We start from the raw sequence: 9,234 nt of genomic DNA on the forward strand, positions 1-9,234 counted from the left end.
GGACTTAGTTTAAATTTAATCTAATTTTATTTCTATTTTTAGTAAGTTTATATTTTTGGACACTTTTACTTGCTTTTCCGTTTTTTGGTGTTGAAAAACAATAAGGAGCAAAGGAGAAGACGCAACAAGGAGAGGAGCTCAAAAAGAAGAATTTACAATTTTTGTTATTTTTTATTTTTATTTTTGGTGAGAGAGAGACTTTCTTTTTATTTTTTTGGTTTTAAAGTTTTGACCCTAATTTGGAGGGCTTAATTAAATTGTAACCAAAATCAAAACGGAGCCTCGGGTCGGAACACTCGCGGGTCATCTACAAAGGTCATCGCCCGTCTTGAACGGGAGGTAAATTTCTTGAACACCCACGAATATCCTGTCAGTGGGTTTTGGTGTGAATTCGTGTGCTTAATTGTTGTGACCGAACTGTTTAGTGTAATCATTCTAGTAAGGGCACTAACCCAGTTACAAGATAAGAAACGGATTTCATCACCGTTCTCTTGCCTACATAGGTAACAACATTCACGAACCCAAACCTCACTTAAAAGCTAAAATATTATTTAGACATCAGCCCCTAAGGTATCGAGCTCATAAGACCCTTCAAAAACAACTCGGGAAATTGACTTTTATCTAGGCATTCTCAGAGGAAAGTTTGTAAACAATTCTTGTCAAAAAGGCCGCCTCGAGAAGAGGAAACGTTTGCCGAAGGAAGACGGCTATCACAACGTTCATCGTTGGTTGTCTTCCTGGAAAATTGTTTACTGACTACTCTGATCGAGTAACCTTTATAAACAGTCAAAGTTCAAGTGTTGTGGCGAAGTAGGAGCTGTCTAGCTTTTTAGGGGAATCTGACAAGCCTGTCTATTGTCTAGATTTTGTTTAGGTTCCTTGGTGGAGTCAGACTGATTGTGTTTGCTTTCCTATAGGTTCCTCGTAGTGATTCTTTGGTTCGAATATCCTTGGTCGTTGGGCTCTAGTGTATGCCCAATAGATATCGTGATAAGAGAGGTCGTTTCATCAGTAGAGAAGCACATTTAAGTAATCTTTTAGCGAATCTCTCTTTGAGTGACACTATGGGTGAGAATCTAAACCAAGCCAGGGATGGAAATCAGCCTATGACACTCAGGGATTACATGAATCCCACTAGAACGTGTCAACCGTCATGCATACAATTACCCCAATGCACGACTCAATTCGAGTTGACACCGAGCACTATTCAAATGCTCCCTGTTTTCCGTGGGGTTGAGAACGAGAATCCCTACTACCATGTTAGGGATTTCGAAGAAATCTGTGGGACTATGAATTTCCCCAATATGCCTGACGAAATATTGAGACTTAGGTTGTTCCCTTTCTCACTGAAGGAGAAAGCAAAATCTTGGTTGTATGCCTTACAACCCCATTCCATTACTACATGGGAAGAATTGAGCAGTGCATTCCTGCTGAAATTCTTCCCGAAACACAAAACTACCTCTTTAAGGCAAAGTCTTAACAGTTTTGTGCAGCAAGAAGACGAATCTCTCTATAAATATCTTGAGAGATTTAAAGAAATCTTACTACAGTGTCCACACCATGGTTTTGAAAAGATAAGACTAGTCCAGATTCTCTATGACGGACTAAATTACCCAACTACATCCATGGTAGAATCATTCTGTGGTGGCGGTTTTACTCATAAATCCGCCGATGATTGCATGGCTTTTCTAGAACATCTAGCTGAGAAATCCCAGCAATGGGAAACTTCTAGAGGACCTCCTACTAGGGCTAATCCTACTACGAATAAAGCTGGCATCTATAGAGTTGATGAGTCAAATCTTAAACTCGCCGCCATGATGAGAAGGATAGAAGCCCTAGAACTTGGTCAGCCTAAAGCATTCAGGGAGGATCCCACTCAAGTCATGAGTGTTGGAAATGAATCCATCTCTTATCCGTGCTCGGTCTGTGGAGACCCATCTCATACTGGAAATAAGTGTACCCTATTTTTTGTTCCTGACGAGAAAGAGCATGCTAATGCTCTTTATCTAAACTCTAGGCAAGATAACCGTCAGAAATATGATCCTTATTCGAACACTTATAATCCGGGTTGGAGAAATCACCCCAATTTTTCTTGGTCAAAGGGTCAGGGTCAGGGCCAGATTAGTAGTTCAATAAACCCTCCTAGGTTTAATGCTCCTAGGAATCCTTATGCTCAAAACCAGGGTCAATCCAGTACCCAATATCCTTCTCAGAACAAAGAGTCTTTAGAGGAAACCATGAAGCAGCTAGCTAAGGCCCAAATGGAGTTTGCACAACAGACCAACCAGACTATATCTAGTCTAAGAACCGAGGTAGGTCAACTTACAGAAGCCCTTAGGCAGAGAGAACAGGGTATATTTCCTAGTCAACCAGAGCCAAACCCGAAGGGTAAAATGGACCAGGCCAATGCAGTAACCACCCTTAGAAGTGGTAGGGCAATTGACAATAAGGTAGGAGTTCCCGAAGATAATGAACAAAACTCTGAACCACCAACCTTACCAACTAGTACCCCTAGTAAAGAGCCTGTGAAGGCTCCTGAGTCTGAAAACCTACCCATTGTGCCTGAGCCATATGTTCCTAGAGCCCCTTATCCTCAGCGTCTGGTAGAACCTAAGAAGAAGTCTCAGTTTGAGGAGATAATGGAAATGTTCAAACAGGTTAGTATTAACATTCCATTATTAGATGCCATTAAACAGATTCCATCTTACGCTAAGTTCCTTAAAGACATATGTACTAGAAAGCGTAAGATGAATGTGCATAAGAAAGTCTTCTTGACTAATCAAGTGAGTTCTATTATCCAACAAACCCTTCCATCTAAGTACAAAGACCCAGGAAGTCCTACATTACCATGCACCATAGGAGAACATGAGATCGAACGAGCATTATTAGATCTAGGTGCTAGTGTTTACCTTCTTCCTTACTCGGTGTACTTACAGTTAGGGTTAGGAGAGATAAAACCCACTCCTGTAGTTCTCCAGTTGGCGGATCGGTCTATTAGACGACCACGTGGAATAGTGGAAGATGTTTTAATAAAAGTTGGTGAATTCATCTTTCCTGTAGATTTCATCATCTTGGATACCGACCCTGTTCATGATACCCAGAGTCAGATTCCCGTCATTTTAGGACGACCATTCTTAGCTACATCTGATGCTGTCATATATTGTAGGAGTGGACTCTTAAAATTGTCTTTTGGAAACATGACTGTAGAGATGAACATCTATAAAGCTGGACTTTTCCAGATGATGTTGAGGATTTTACCGAGTTGAATCTGATAGATATGTTTGTTCAGGATTCTTTACCTGAAACTTTATCCGAGGATCCCTTAGAAACACTGTTGGCTCATTTTGGCTTAGACTTTGATGAGGAGGGAAGTATTAATGAGGTAAATGCTTTGCTGGATTCTACCCCATTACTGGATACTGATAAGTGGAAAGCGAAAGTTGAACCCCTCATTTTATCAAAGCCAATTGATTCGCCAACTTTAGAGACAAATCAACTATCATCGACCAATGAGTCCAGTGGTCCATCTATCCCAGAGTTGTCTACATCCACAGACAAACCACCTTCCTTAGAATTGAAACCCTTGCCTGACAACTTAAAGTATTCGTTTCTAGGCCCATCTGAAACTCTACCTGTCATTATTGCTTCTGAGTTAGAAAAAGAACAGGAGAGTAGACTGTTAGATGTCCTTAGAAACCACAAAGAGGCCTTAGGGTGGTCAATATCAGATTTAAAGGGTATAAGTCCTTCTGTTTGCATGCACCATATCTACCTAGAGGAGGATGCTAAACCGTCAAGGGAAATGCAACGTAGACTTAACCCTCACATGAAGGAGGTAGTTAGAGCTGCAGTCCTGAAATTATTAGGTGCGGGTATCATATACCCTATTTCAGATAGTACTTGGGTCAGTCCTGTTCAAACTGTACCCAAGAAATCAGGCATTACTGTAGTCAAGAACGAAGCAAATGAGTTAATACCCACCAGGATGACCACTGGGTGGCGTGTTTGTGTTGACTACAGGAAATTGAACACGGTCACGAGGAAATACCATTTTCCTCTTCTTTTCATTGATCAGATGTTAGAGAGACTAGCTGGGCATAGCTACTACTGTTTCTTAGATGGCTATTCTGGCTATAATCGGATTCCTATAGCCCCTGAAGACCAAGAGAAAACCACTTTTACCTGTCCATTTGGAACTTATGCTTATCGTCGGATGCCTTTTGGGTTGTGTAATGCACCCGCCACTTTTCAAAGATGTATGATGAGCATATTTTCAGATATGGTAGAGAGGTTTCTCGAGGTCTTTATGGATGATTTTTCAGTCTTTGGCTCATCATTCGATCAATGTCTGCATCACCTCACACTCGTGTTGGTACGATGCAAAGAGAAGAACTTAGTTCTTAATTGGGAGAAATGTCACTTTATGGTTCGCTCGGGAATAGTCTTAGGGCATGTCATTTCTGAAAAGGGCATTGAAGTAGATAAAGCAAAAGTTGAGTTGATAAAGAGCCTCCCAATCCCTAAAACGGTCAAAGATATTCGATCGTTCTTAGGACATGCGGGATTTTATCGGCGGTTTATCAAAGATTTCAGCAAGATATCTAGACCTCTTTGTAATCTTTTGGCAAAAGAGAACAAATTTGTCTTTGATGGTCCTTGCTTAGAAGCCTTTGAAAAACTAAAACTTATGCTTACATCTGTCCCTATTGTTCAACCTCCCAACTGGAGTACTCCATTTGAGATCATGTGTGATGTATCTGATTATGCCATTGGAGTCGTGTTAGGTCAACGTGAGAATAAACTTCTTCACGTTATATACTATGCCAGTAAGACGTTGAATGATGCACAGCTAAACTACTCTACCACTGAAAAAGAGTTGTTAGCTGTAGTGTATGCCTTAGAGAAGTTCAGATCATATCTCGTTGGGTCTAAGGTCATCATATTCTCTGATCATGCTGCATTAAAATATCTCCTTTCTAAAAAGGATGCAAAACCTAGGCTGATTAGATGGATACTGCTACTACAGGAATTTGACATAGAAATTCGGGACAAAAAGGGTTCCAAAAATTTAGTAGCAGACCACTTGTCTAGACTTGTAGTCGAGTCTGTCAAAGACAAGTTACCCATGAGAGAGAGCTTTCCTGATGAGCAACTCTTTAGTGTCTCCCGATTACCTTGGTTTGCTGATATAGTGAACTATCTTGCTACTGGTCAAATACCCAAACACTGGACCAAGCAAGATCGTGATAAATTTTTATCCGAGGTGAAACGGTTCTTCTGGGACGACCCATACTTGTTTAAGTATTGTCCCGACCAGATCATTAGGAGATGTGTTCCTGATGAGGAACAATTGAAAATCATCTCCTTTTGTCATGATCATGCATGTGGAGGGCATTTTAGTAGTAAAAAGACGGCTGCCAAAATTCTACAATGTGGTTTTTACTGGCCGTCTATATTTAAGGATACCCATGCATATTGTCTGGCATGTGAACGATGCCAAAAGTTGGGAAGCATTTCACGTAGGAATATGATGCCCCTTAATCCTATTCTGGTAGTTGAGGTCTTCGATGTGTGGGGCATCGATTTCATGGGTCCCTTCCCAAATTCATTTGGAAATCTGTACATCCTAGTGGCAGTTGACTATGTGTCTAAGTGGATAGAGGCGGTTGCTTGCAAAACGAATGATCACAAAGTTGTGATCACTTTCTTAAAGGAAAACATACTTTCACGTTTTGGTACACCGCAGGCAATTATTAGTGATGGGGGAACACACTTTTGTAATAGGCAGTTTGAGCTTTTTATGAATAAATATGGTATTACCCATAAAGTGTCTACCCCATATCATCCACAGACTAGTGGTTAAGTCGAGGTGTCGAATAGGGAGATTAAACGCATTCTGGAGAAAGAGGTTAACACCAATAGGAAGGATTGGTCTTTACGACTAACCGATGCACTTTGGGCTTACCGTACAGCGTTTAAGACCCCTATTGGAATGTCTCCATATAGACTAGTGTATGGCAGAGCATGCCATTTACCCGTTGAGTTAGAGCATAGAGCATATTGGGCTATCAAGCAATTGAATTTTTCGCTTGACAAGGCGGGTAGAGAGAGAAAGTTGCAACTCAGTGAGTTGGAGGAGTTGAGAAATGATGCATATGAGAGTGCTAGGTTATATAAACATAAGATGAAAATGTTGCATGATAAAATTATTTTAAGAAAAACATTTTCACCGGGTCAGAAAGTTTTATTATATAACACACGTTTGCATTTATTTCCTGGTAAACTCCGTTCTAGATGGACAGGGCCTTTCACGGTCAAGTTTGTGTATCCTTATGGTGCGGTTGACATTGAAGACAGAAATGGTAGTGTGTCCAAAGTGAATGGACAATGGCTGAAACCATTTTTAGAGATGTTGACCGATACAGAGGACGTTCCTATCGAAGATCTTGTCTATCAAAACTGATCCGTTATGATCAGTTTCGTCTGGCTGAAGACGTTAAACTTAGCGCTTTCTGGGAGGCAACCCATGCATAGGACTTCTGAATCTGGTAACATCTTTCCCTAATCCTGTTATTTTGCATAGTCTTCAGAACATTGAGGACAATGTTCGGTTTAAGTTTGGGGATGGGGGATTGAATTTTTAGTCCTTATTTCAAAAATTCAAAAGGGTTCAAAATTTTTAATTTTTGGATTGGAAACGTGAGTCTAGTTGTTTTTGCTTGTTAATAGTTAAAAAGTCTAGTTGGTTGTACTATGCTTTTGTTAAAGGTTTTTCCATGAATTTCGAGTCTTGAAGTTGTCTGTGCACTAGCCATGTGAGTATTAGATAGGTGAAGAATAGACTTTTCTAAGAGAACTTAATCGATCATTAGTGGAGACTTAACCCATGTGAGATTCTGAGCCTTTCTTTTTGTTTCGAGTGATCTCTTCTGAGCTAATTCTGAGTAGAATGAAGAGCTACTCAACCTCGCAGTATTCATTAGAACTCAGTTGATCTCTTGAGTTCAAATTTTACAACCACTAGGGATGTCCTCAGGAATGCAAACCTTCTCTTGTAGTCTCAGAAACTTGAAAACAGTGTCAACTAGAGAAAGATAGAACGCCATCATCATTTAAAACCCTGAGAATAAGGCATGAAGCAAAGTGAATAGAATTTTACCCAAGGAAAGAATAATGTGAAGAAAGTATGTTATGTATCTTGAGTTTTATTACCAGAGTCAGTAGCAAAAAAAAAAAAAAAAAAAAAAAAAAAAAATGAAAAATGAAAAATGAAAGAAAAAAAAAATGTTTATAAGTTTGAGTCCCTTGAAGTAGTTCTTGAAGTTTTGAAGACGTTGAGTTCTCAGGTGTTCTAGTCACATCATCATTAGTGTCTATTGACCTCTAAGGAAGCATTGTTAGATAGTAGATCAGGTGAGAAGAGTTGGTTAGCTTCCCCACTCCATATTAGTGGTTGTTTCCTTCTTTGAGATCAGTCGTCCACAAAATTTTAGTCCGTCTTTTTCATGTGTTGAGTTTTCCTTCATATTCATACCAACACAGAGTGAACCATTCTTGAGTGACTTTGATTTTTGAGTGTATGACCGTGAGGCAGTAGTTGAGGCGAAATGTATCGAGACGGTAATCGAGGTCTTGTCTTTTCAGAACCGAAATGATACTCATATTGGCTGGTCACGTGCACTTCGAGTCTTGATTACTAGTGAAGGGATTTTTAGCATTTGTATGGTTTGGTCGACTTAGATTTCATGTCTATTAACTTTTGAAAATCTACCGGATGAACATTTTTAGTCCACATCATATTTAGACCCTTTTGCATTTTTGATCTTTTAATTTTGTGGGTATATTCACTGCAAACCCTCACGAGACAAAACTCGTCCTCTTGGGTAACCTAGAGGTTTAACGGCTTGTTGCACGTGCTAAGTGCAATCGTGGGTCCCTACGAAAGTGGTGAAATGGGTTTAGTTTCATTCTCTGTTTTGCTCGACGACTAGCAAAATCTAAGTTTGGGGATGTTTGATGAGACATGGAAATGTCCCATCTAAGTCTCTTAATTTAGACAAGTTAGTCTCTCTAGAGCAGTTACTCTCACGAATTACTCTCTTTTATGTTCAGGTACCTTTTTACAGAGTTACGCGTGCAAAACGGATAAAGTCGGAAAGAATGCAGACTAGGGGCATTTTGGTCATTTGTTGATTCTGACTTCTTGGTCAAGATTGATGCTCAGATGAGAAGAGGGGTCCGTGACGAGTTCGTGGGCGAAAACGGAAGTCGAATCGGAGTCCGGTTGAGGAAAATATTCAAGGTCAAAGTTTAAGTCAAAATCAAGTCACTAAAGGACATCCCGAAACACGTGGCGTGCATTCTATGGAGTGAGGGCTCTTTTCGGTCAGACACGATGGTACCTCTGGATCTTCCGGGGTGCATTATTCCTTACACCACGCTCTAAGGTGTGTCGTACTCCTGTCGCGTTTTCAACTACATCTAGCGGCTGATCTTAGCTTACAACACGTGGCTACATCGGAGGGAAGGATACAACTTACTAAACTGTCCCGCGAAGCACAGAATCGACCTTTCTCACCAGCCAAACCCGTACGTGATTCTCTCTTCCTCCCTTATCTTCTCAAACTGATATTCAAACTGAATTGGAGAGGGAAACCGAGAGATTAAGGAACATATTTATTGAGAATCAAAACAGAAAGAGAGATGGACCCGGAAGATAGAGAGAGAGAGATGGAGGAGGATTCTGTTGGTTAAACCCGAGAGAGAGAAGGAAATATTCTGGAAATCAAAACAGAAAGGGATAGAGAAGAATTTGGGGGTCGGCTAGAGGAGAGATTCGATTGATCTTTAACTCTATAAAAAGAGAAGAGGTCGGCTGAAGAAAGGAGGCTTTTATTTACAGAGGTATCATCACGGTTTTAGGAGGAGTTTTGGGGAAGAGAACAGTAGAGAGAGAGGGAGAGTTGAATCTCGGTTGTAAGAGAGAAATAGAACAGTAGAGAGAGAGAGAGAGGTTTTTTAGTATTTCTGTTTTTCTTTTCTTTTTGATTGTACTCTCTTTATTCGTGAGAGATAGAGAAAGAGACAGAGAGATTAAGAAGAGAGTTTTGTAGAGAGAGAGAGAAAAACAGAAACTCGGGTTTTTTTTTTAAATTGATTTGATTTTCGATTTTCTCTTTCTTTTTGTTTCCTGTTTAGTGAGAGAGCAAGAAATAACATAGATAGAAGATTAAA

The 9,234-nt window shown here is 40.1% G+C and overlaps 1 pseudogene; it reads left to right on the top strand.

Moving 5' to 3' along the window:
- Positions 1 to 2,237: 2,237 nt before the first annotated feature.
- LOC147548755 (uncharacterized) lies at positions 2,238 to 4,028 on the top strand (annotated as a pseudogene).
- Positions 4,029 to 9,234: the final 5,206 nt, after the last annotated feature.

The sequence above is a fragment of the Eschscholzia californica genome, unplaced genomic scaffold (assembly GCF_041429995.1).
Source record: "Eschscholzia californica isolate CP2 unplaced genomic scaffold, dmEscCali1.0.p SCAF_3, whole genome shotgun sequence".
In the NCBI taxonomy this organism is placed as follows: Eukaryota; Viridiplantae; Streptophyta; class Magnoliopsida; order Ranunculales; family Papaveraceae; genus Eschscholzia; species Eschscholzia californica.